The sequence below is a fragment of the Octopus bimaculoides genome, chromosome 14, assembly GCF_046866305.1.
Source record: "Octopus bimaculoides isolate indiv1 chromosome 14, ASM4686630v1, whole genome shotgun sequence".
Lineage (NCBI taxonomy): Eukaryota > Metazoa > Mollusca > Cephalopoda > Octopoda > Octopodidae > Octopus > Octopus bimaculoides.
In genome coordinates this window covers 1405988-1416770 of record NC_142941.1, presented here as the reverse complement: position 1 = coordinate 1416770, position 10783 = coordinate 1405988, and the positions used below count along the sequence as shown (strand labels likewise).

The following is a 10783-nucleotide window of genomic DNA, read 5'->3' as shown; positions in this document are numbered from 1 at the left end:
TATATATATATATATATATATATATATATATATATATATATATATATATATATATATATATATATATATATATATATATATATATATATATAATATATATATATATATATATATATATATATATATATATATATATATATATATATATATATATATATATATATATATATATATATATATATATATATATATATATATATATATATATATATATATATATATATATATATATATATATATATATATATATATATATATATATATATATATATATATATATATATATATATATATATTATATATATATATATATATATATATATATATATATATATATATATATATATATTATATATATATAATATGTATATTATATTATATATTATATTATATATATATATATATATGTATATTATATATATATTATATATATATATATATATATTATATATATATATATACATATACATATATATATACATATACATATATATATACATATACATATATATACATATACATATACATATACATATACATATACATATACTATATATATACATATACATATATATATACATATACATATATATATACATATACATATATATATATATATATATATATATATACATATACATATATATATATATATATATATATATATACATATATATATATATATATATATATACATATATATATATATACATATATATATATATACATATATATTTCTATATGCATATATATATATACATATATATTTCTATATGCATATATATATATATATATATGCATAATAATATATATATATATATATATGCATATATATATATATATATATGCATATATATATATATATATATGCATATATATATATATATATATGCATATATATATATATATATATGCATATATATATATATATATATATATGTATATATATATATGCATATATATATATATATATATATATGCATATATATATATATATATATAGGTATATATACATATACATGCATATATAGAGGCATACATATACGCATACACACACATACACACATATATATATGTGCACAATGATAATATATCTCTACACATATTTATCAATAAATTAAATTTTCTCCATCCTGGTTTTCATATCTCAGTAACCAAGGTAACAGAATATAGATTCTGTTCTGGAGAGCAACTTCATTTGGTTTCTAATGAAAATATCACTTTTTATCTACTTATTTATGTTTGTGGTTCTATGTGTTCATACAGCCATAAAAAGTAACATTTAAAGAACTATCTATCTGTCCATCTACACATTGCTCTCCCTCCCTCGCTCTCTCTTTCTATATGCACACACACACACACACATATATACATGTATGTATGTAAAACTATTTGTTTCTATTTATTTATATGATAGATGGTCAAATTGATATCAGTTTCTCTCTTCCCCATCTCTACCCTCCACCTCTCTCTGTCCTCCATCACTCTCCGTCTCTCTCAATCAGACTTTTTATTTGTCTTTTCCTATATCTCTCTATCTTTGACACACATACATATACAGACTTGTATATATGTATGTATATCAAACTATATATATTTTGTGTATATGTGTATAGATGGAAAAAGAGATAGCCAGACCAAGAGATGCCTGGACAAATGGATGGACAGCTAGACAGAGAGACTGGTAGATAGTTTGTCTCAGATGAACAAAAATAAGGGAACATCTTTCATTCTGCCTATGTATTAAAACTACAGCTGTTTCTTGTTTTATCTTTTTCATTAATGGTTTTGTTTTCATATTTTCATACATATCACTTGTAGTTGTTTTGAAACAATAAAACACTAAAATCAATGACCTCCTTATTAATTCCCAGCAACAAACCATCAACATATACACTGTAGAATTAGTCTCAAATGACCACTTTAACTGATAAGCTACATTGCTAACAAAAAAGGTTGTAAACTTCAAGACTCTAACTGGAACACTGGACCATTCAAATACAGTCGACACTCTATCATTGGCTCATCATGCACCTACAGCAAGTAACAGTTACAACATGCATCATCTTACCATAAATTAGATTGGCACATATTAGCTGACCCCCACATCTGTGCCTTATAGCATTCCTTGTAAAAATATGTGATTAATGATCAAAGTATTAAGTGTAACACAGCATAATGCTAAAATAACACACAAACACTGTATAATATCTTGAAATAAACATGATTGACTACCTACATCTAATAATCAAATTTTATATGAATTGACCTAGTTTCAGCTTATGAGCTGTGACCATGCTGGGGCACTGCCATATATGTTGGCAATAAAGCTCATATGAATGAAATGTTCCCACAAACAAGAGGCAGTTATGTGTACAGATTACCTATCCTGATGAAGAGGCTGTGGAAGTCTTGAAACTTGGATAATGAATTTAAAAATGCTTTGTTCCAAACAAACAAGAAAAATATAAATGAATCTCAATAAAAATGATAAAACAAGAACATAGATATGTTTTCAATACATACAAACATACATTTATATTTTTATTTATCTGTCTAACTATCTATTTATGTGTCTGTCTCTCTCTCTCCATATGTATACATAAACATATACTTATATACATATATATGCTGTAGTCACACTTCCTCGGTTTCTCAATGCAAAGAAGACTAAACTGGGTACATGACCATCAACAAAGGGGAAAGCTTTCTGCAAATTTGGTTCCAGTGATAGCTCCACACGATTCAAGATGGTAAGTGATATCAAGTACCTTGGATCTGCATCTCTATAACAAAGGCATCTCTATAACAAAGGCATCTCTATATACAATGGTCAAGCCTGGACTGTCTGCAACAAACTCAGAAACATCTGGGACTCAATAATATGCTGTTCAAAGTCAATAAATAAATAAATATATAAGACAATTGACCATCTGTCTGCCTGTCTGCTTATCAGTCCATCTGTGCACAATCAGACAGAAATATATTCTGTCCTAAACAACAATAAAGGAGCAATCAAAAGAATTAAGTGAAAGATGGTTAAAATTTAACAAAACATTCCAAATACAATTCTGACCAACTTTTCAAGAAATCAATTTTCAAGAAAAACAGTTCCAAATCAAAAAGGAAAGAATTGAAGAAATGACAAATTTTCTGTGGAAGAAGAGTTTGCATTTAATTCTCTTTATTTACACTAAATCTTCAGAATTAACAAAATATTTAAAAAATTTAGTCTTGTCATTAAATATTCAAGTCTGGTAAATAAGATGATTAATTTTCAAGATTATCACAGTTTTATGGTTGATAATCTGAAAAGTACTATATATATATATACACACAAACAGATATACACACACACATGCACACACACACTCATACATAAATACATATACACACACACACTCACATTATATATGTGTATATATATACATATATATATATATATATATATATATATATATATATATATATATATATATATGTATGTAAGTATACACACATATATATATTCTTATATGAATAGAGTAAATACTATTTGGTTCATCCATTCAGAAGAGAAAACTATTCTGTGTAAAGGTAATAGAATATATATAATGCAAGCTGAAAATTCCTTGTTGTGACATTAGCAATTCACAAATATATTTGTCCCCATGCATCATGAGGACTGAAAGTGTAGCAGAGTCTCAAAATATTTTCTGAAAATGTGCACTTTCAGGTGTTCCTCAAAATTGCAGCCACTTGATGTAAAATGTTCAGCAAGTTCTCTCGAACTATGCTTTTGTGCTTGACGTCATATCTGTGCCCCCATTGAACCTTTTGTTTAATTGTTCTGTTGTACAACTTATATAAATCAAGTTGTGTTTGGTGCATTCTGTTGCAGATAACAAATGGGAATCTTTACATGTCTCACCTTCAGTATAACTCATGACATTTCTGTTATGATTCATGATGGAATTCACTTGACACATGTTATTGCACAATGAACAAGACTTAGCCCTCTTGTGGCCGTTTTTCAAGGTGCTGCGTTCAGAAGCTCCAATGTTAGTTTTCTTGGAGTCAGAAGTAGAGGTTAATACTTCTCTTATATTTATATTCCATCTAAAGCCTACAATAGGTGGCTGAGAGAATATTTGTTTGAAAAGTGTATTGTGATCAGTGATGTATAACATTTGAGAGTCTGGTCAGTGCCATGAAACCATCATACTCTTCATATTCTTCTTCCTCTTCAACATTTGTGTGCTGACAGGTTCCATCTACCCAGTTCTCCCCATAATGTATTGGTCGACAGAGGCCCATGGTACTGTGTCATGTGGGTTAATCCCAGGTCTACATGATTCCAACATGATCCTCTCAGCAACAACAACCACTGTCACCAGAAGAAGAAGAAATACGATTTTAAGGTAAAAAAAAATACCCACAAATATAAAATTAAAATTTGCCAGAAAAACCTTTCCTCTCTTTTGAAATATTCTGGAAACGGTTTGAATCTAACTTGTGATATTTTATTCAAATATTCATTCTGTCTGTGTGTCTTACTTATGGTTGCTGGCCGTGATCTTCACTAGTTCACCTGAGGTTAATAGACTCAAACTCAATTGGAATGGTTCTATAGTAATTAGTTTTGATTATGGAGATTATATAGCTTTGTGAACTGGTGCCAACTGGTGAGATTGGTCTGATGAGGTTTTTGTTAAATCTCTTCAATGAAGTTCTTTTAACCAGGGACTGTGGTTTTGTGATGGTGGCAAGATTGGTGGTGGTGGGGTGGAGGGGGAGTAGCAGTGGCAGTGGTGCTTGTGGTAGTAGTGGTGTGGGGCAATGATGAGGGTGGTAGTGGTGGTGGTAGTGATGGGGATTGATCACTTCATTACAAAACCTGGCTCACATCACCTCGTTTACTCTGTATTCCGTATGTACAACAAAAAGTACAAAAGCAACAACGTTTACATTGACTACAACAACAACTTCAGCAATATACATAATTAGAAAGATAGAAAAAGAGAGAGAAAGTGAGAGAGAGAGATTGTAACACCCACAAAACACACACACACAAGCATCACACATGCGCACATTCAAACATATATGTATGTATGCATGCATGTATGTTTGCATGTATGTATTATGTATGAGTAAATATTTACATACGTAAATACATGCATGCATAATGTAGACTTCAAGTCACTTTCACATAGTATCAAAAAATCCAGTCTGTAATAACAGCCACTACACAATCAGAGTTTCATCTGACGGAGAAGTCTTTAACAATGCTTCACACTGCTATAATAATGTCTTAAAAGAGTGGTTTCCATGAGAAATACAATACATGTCACAAAGCCATCAAAGATATCACATTTGGTTTAACCCTCTACTTAAGATTAAATGTGCTTCCTGTTATCACAAGAGTGTCCTGAACTCCTTATGCAGAGACACTTTCAGCAGCCCACAAAGTTGTCCAGTTGTTTCCAGACAAACATAATTCCTTTGATGTTGTTTCTATATTTGTCCTTGTTTCTATGATGTTGTGGTTGTTGCTGTTGCCTCATCCACTGTAGCTTGTTGCTAAAGTGTCTGTCCGTCTGTCACAGGCATGGCTTGTGTATTGGTATTCCTGTTGAATTAGTTCCATGAGTCTTGATTTTTTCTGTGGTGTGATGGTATCCTTAGGTTCATGAAGCAGGCTTCTTCTTCGTTTTTTTTTTTTTGGTATTGGCAGATTTTCATGTTTATCTCCTTCATGATGTTCAATAACATTTGTGTGTTTCAACAAGCATGTGAACCAATGCATGTATTTAAATTTTAATTGGCCTAATGACCTTTGCTAGAGACAAGATAACTCATACCAGTATGGGAAGCAGACGTTAAAGGATGATGATGATGATGATATATTTATATGTATGTTTGTGCCAACACCATGTAAAAAGTAACTGTGGTGGGGCCACGTAAAAACACCCTGGTTCACTCTGTAAAGTGGTTGGCATTAGGGAGGGCATCAACCATAAAAAGCATGCTAAAGCAGACAACTAACTCTTGCTGCAGCCCTCCAGCTTGCCACCTCTTATACCATCCAATCCATGCCAGCAATGGAGAACAGACTTCAAACAATGGTGATGATGATGATATATGTGTGTATTATAAAGCAGTCACCATATTTCATTCCATAACAGCTACCTTTGAAGAGTGTAGGGTTACATAATTGGACTGTAATCTAATGATCATTGAACCCTGATTGCGAAACCAATTGGTAAGATTGACCGGAATGGATATATGATACTGTACACTTCAATTACTGTGTATGTTTTAAATACATACATATACATATCAGAAAGTTCCCAGACAAGTTATGCTAAAGAGAAAATAACTTATTTAGCAAAATTTTAACACCATTCCTTGTGCAGCAATACACCAGTTCCAGTATTTTTGCCACTTTGAAATCCAGCCTGGAAGTCGTTTTCTGTAAGTGAATCGAGAACCTTCTGTGATTCACTCTTAATTTTGATAATGGTTTTAAAGCAGTGACTTTTGAGCTGCATTTTCATCTTGGAGAAGAGACAGAAGTCCACAAGTGCTCAATCTGGTGAGTGGGGTGGGTGTGGAAGGGATACTATGCTGTTTCTGGTGAGAAGCTCACGAGTAAGGAAAGCTCGGTGACAGGGTGCATTGTCGTCATGAAGAGTCCAGTTCTATGTTCTCCCCAGATATGGTTGCTTTCATCAAATGTCCTCCCTCAGACACTTCAAAACATTACAGTAGAACTCTCGATTGACAGTTTGGCCATGATCACTCATCCTATTCCAGGGATGTCAACCAATTAACTGCATGTCTTTGGCAAAACGATGTAGCAAAAAACCAAGTTGGGTTAACGTTTACATCTTGCTAGCTTTTCTTTTGTAACTTTTAAGAAAATGGCGTTTTTTTTTTTTTTTTCAATGAAATTTTATAGAAATACCTTTCAAATGGCATATATTACAATTATAAACAAATTTGAGGGGAAAATATTTTCCAAGAGGGTAGGAAGAAGACTTCTCTCGTAACTTTTAGGGAAAATGGGATTTTTTTCCAACGAAATTTTATAGAAATGCCTTTCAAATGGCATATATTACGATTATAAAGAAATTTGAGGGGAAAATATTTTCCAAGAGGGTAGGAACAAGACTTCTCTCGTAACTTTTAGGAAAATAGGGTTTTTTTCAACGAAATTTTATAGAAATGCCTTTCAAATGGCATATATTACGATTATAAAGAAATTTGAGGGGAAAATATTTTCCAAGAGGGTAGGAACAAGACTTCTCTCGTAACTTTTAGGGAAAATGGGATTTTTTTTCAACGAAATTTTATAGAAATGCCTTTCAAATGGCATATATTACGACTATAAAGAAATTTGAGGGGAAAATATTTTCCAAGAGGGTAGGAACAAGACTTCTCTCATAACTTTTAGGAAAATGGGAGTTTTTTCAATGAAATTTTATAGAAATACTTTTCAAATGGCATGTATTACGATTATAAAGAAAATTATGGAATTTCGAATGTTTCCTCGTTATATTTCGAAACCTCATTCATCTTTCTACAGATACCCGAGAGCAGAACTATTACACTCCGTAGTGTTTTTTTCTACCCACTTTCAATAATTTTTAATGTTTTGGCTTCATTTTTGTTTCATTTTATCTTCAATTATTTTTACGCTTTTTTTTTAACCTTTCCGTCGTTATTTTCATTCACTTGTTATTACCTTCTCTCTCTCTATCTATCTGTCTGTATATATATATGGGGATATATATATATATATATCGGTAATCTTCCAGTTTCGAGATTAAAAGAAATAAATAAAAATATTCAAGGGAAATAACGGAACCACTTACCAGTATTATCCGTACTACTTTTTCTCTAAAACAGCATGCGACGGAATTTTAACAGGCAGAAAAGAATCTAACAGCATGTGACGAAATTTTTTTTTATTAAAGTTTAAAATTTTCCAACATCTTATTGTTTTCAGCAACAATAAGATGTTGTGCAGCCGGTCTTCCACGAGGCATTTTCGATTTCTCGTAAGAGACTATGATATTCAATCACGTGTGTGATTTACATATAAACAGTTAACGCCAATCAAATCACGTGATTTATTTATAAACAAAGTAGTACGGATAAAACTGGTAAGATGTTCAGTTATTTCCCTTGTATTTTATTTACTTTTTTAACCACTCGAAACTGGAAGATTACCCTTATATATATGTACAGATATGGGTGGACATTGGAATTAGACACTGAGGGAAAATGGCTGTAACTTTTTTATTTTTTAATTTTGGCGATTTTCGTTTTCGATAATGTGTTTTACATGTCACGGTCATGCGATTCCCCCTAAAAAAATTTTGGACCCAACTCCCCCCACCCCCACACACGGGGGGGGGGGGGGGGTATTTATTATTTTATTTAGGCGATTTTCATTTTTGACATTGTGTTCCACATGTCCCGGTCGTACCCTAACCCTAACCCTAACTCCCCTTATTTAATTTTTTTTTTACGGAATCCCACGTAAATAAGGGGGAGAAAGGTTCAGATTACATATAGTCCATCTGGACCAATGCAAGATTTGGATTGTCCGCGTTTAGCTGTTATTTCTAGCATATCAAGTTTCGTGGTGGGGACTCCACATGTAATCCTTTTTGAGCCGTTCATTTTCACATCTAAGTTGCGAGAAGGCTATTCGTACGACCTGGACATGTAGAACACAATGGAGATTCCGATTCTGAAAAAAAATTGTTTGAAAAATTTCAATTCCCCGCCCCACCAAGCTAGAAATAACAGCCAAATCTGGTTAGGGTCAGAGTTAGGGTTAGGGTCAGGGTTAGGGTTAGATTTACCCTAACCCCGTTTGCTAAAGCGCATTTTTTCCTTCATATTTATTTCATATAAGGTGCACTTCAACTACTACACTATTTTTTTTTCACTTTTTCCACCGGGTGTGGATCTATATAAAAACCGGGGGGGGGGGGGGGAATCGAAATTTTGAACTTGGGATTTTTGAAAATTTTTTTTTCAGAATCGGAATCTCCATAGCCTAAAACGAGGGATTCCGTAAAAAAAAAAAATAAATAAGGGGGAGAAAGGTTCAGATTACATATAGTCCATCTGGACCAATGCAAGATTTGGATTGTCCGCGTTTAGCTGTTATTTCTAGCATATCAAGTTTCGTGGTGGGGACTCCACATGTAATCCTTTTTGAGCCGTTCATTTTCACATCTAAGTTGCGAGAAGGCTATTCGTACGACCTGGACATGTAGAACACAATGTCAAAAATGAAAATCGCCAAACCGCCCCCCCCCCTCGTGTGTGAGGGTGTGGGGTGTTGGTCCAAAATTTTTTTTAGGGGGAATCGCATGACCGTGACATGTAGAACATATTATCGAAAACGAAAATCGCCAAAACAAAAAAATAAAAAAGTTACAGCCATTTTCCCTCAGTGTCTAATTCCAATGTCCACCCAGATATGTTTCCGAAGAAATCTTTTTTTTAAAAATGCAATTTTGAAGGAAGGTGAGGTGCTGCGAAACCGCATCAGCCCCCTTTCTTTACACATATTTTAAGATGACATTTGGCAGAAATACCTTTCCTTGAGTGTGGATTACCTTGAAAAATGAAAGGAGTTTGAAAAGAATAATAAACGAATGCTGAAGTTATAAAAATTACTGGTAACGAAGTCTGGACAACAAAAAAAGAAAAACCATGCTAGTGTTTGTTTGAAACAAGTGAAAGTGTATTAAAACAATATCTTTTAGATACCTGCTGAAATGACAGGATATCTAGATCTCTCGGGATATATGAGCCTTAAGCTGCAAAACAGTTTCCAAATGGCATCGAATGTTTCCACTTACCTTTAGCAATTTTGAGCGCCGACATTTTGAGCGGAGAACAACAGACTCTCGTCGATGTCGCGAGGAGATTGAGAGAGGGGAAGAGGGGGGAAAGTGATAACAAATAAATGAGAATAACGACGGAAAGGTTTAAAAAAGCGTAAAATAATTGAAGATAAAATGAAACAAAAATGAAGCCAAAACATTAAAAATTATTGAAAGTGGGTAGAAAAAACCACTACGGAGTGTAATAGTTCTACTCTCGGGTATCTGTAGAAAGTTGAATGGGGTTTCGAAATATAACGAGGGAAAAATCGGAAACCCACAAATTTCTTTATAATCGAAATGTATGCCGTTTGGAAGGTATTTCTATAAAATTTCGTTGGAAAAAACGCCATTTTACTAAAAGTTACGGAGAAAAGCTTGGATATTCTGAATATTCCGAAGTCCTCTTCCTATCCCTTTGGAAAATATTTTCCCCTCATATTTCTTTATAATTGTAATAGATGCCATTTGAAAGGTATTTCTATAAAATTTCATTGAAAAAACTCCCATTTTCCTAAAAGTTACGAGAGAAGTCTTGTTCCAACCCTCTTGGAAAAGATTTTCCCCTCAAATTTCTTTATAATCGTAATAGATGCCATTTCAAAGGTATTTCTATAAAATTTCGTTGGAAAAAACGCCATTTTCCTAAAAGTTAAGAAGGAAAAGTTCTGATCTTGTGAATTTTCCGAAGTCCTCTCCCTACCCTCCCGTTGTTTTGCATTCCTTTTTTTTTTTTTTTCATATTCGTTTACTACACATTGTTTTACACCCATTCCAGTATATTTTTTAGATTTTCATTTCCGGGTCAAGATTAACCAAAAACTGTTGGTTAGGATTGAAACCCTATGTATGGTTTAGTATATGGGACATCAACACGACATGTCTTTAGTGTA

At 32.3% G+C, this 10783-nt stretch overlaps 1 long non-coding RNA gene across 1 annotated transcript in view; it reads right to left on the bottom strand.

Moving 5' to 3' along the window:
- The window catches only part of LOC128249409 (uncharacterized), a 57485-nt gene extending 47520 nt beyond the window's left edge, over window positions 1-9965 (bottom strand). Inside the window, exon 1 of the long non-coding RNA XR_008265519.2 lies at window positions 9867-9965. This is a non-coding gene — a long non-coding RNA (uncharacterized LOC128249409). The remainder of the gene's footprint in view (window positions 1-9866) is intronic.
- Window positions 9966-10783: the final 818 nt, after the last annotated feature.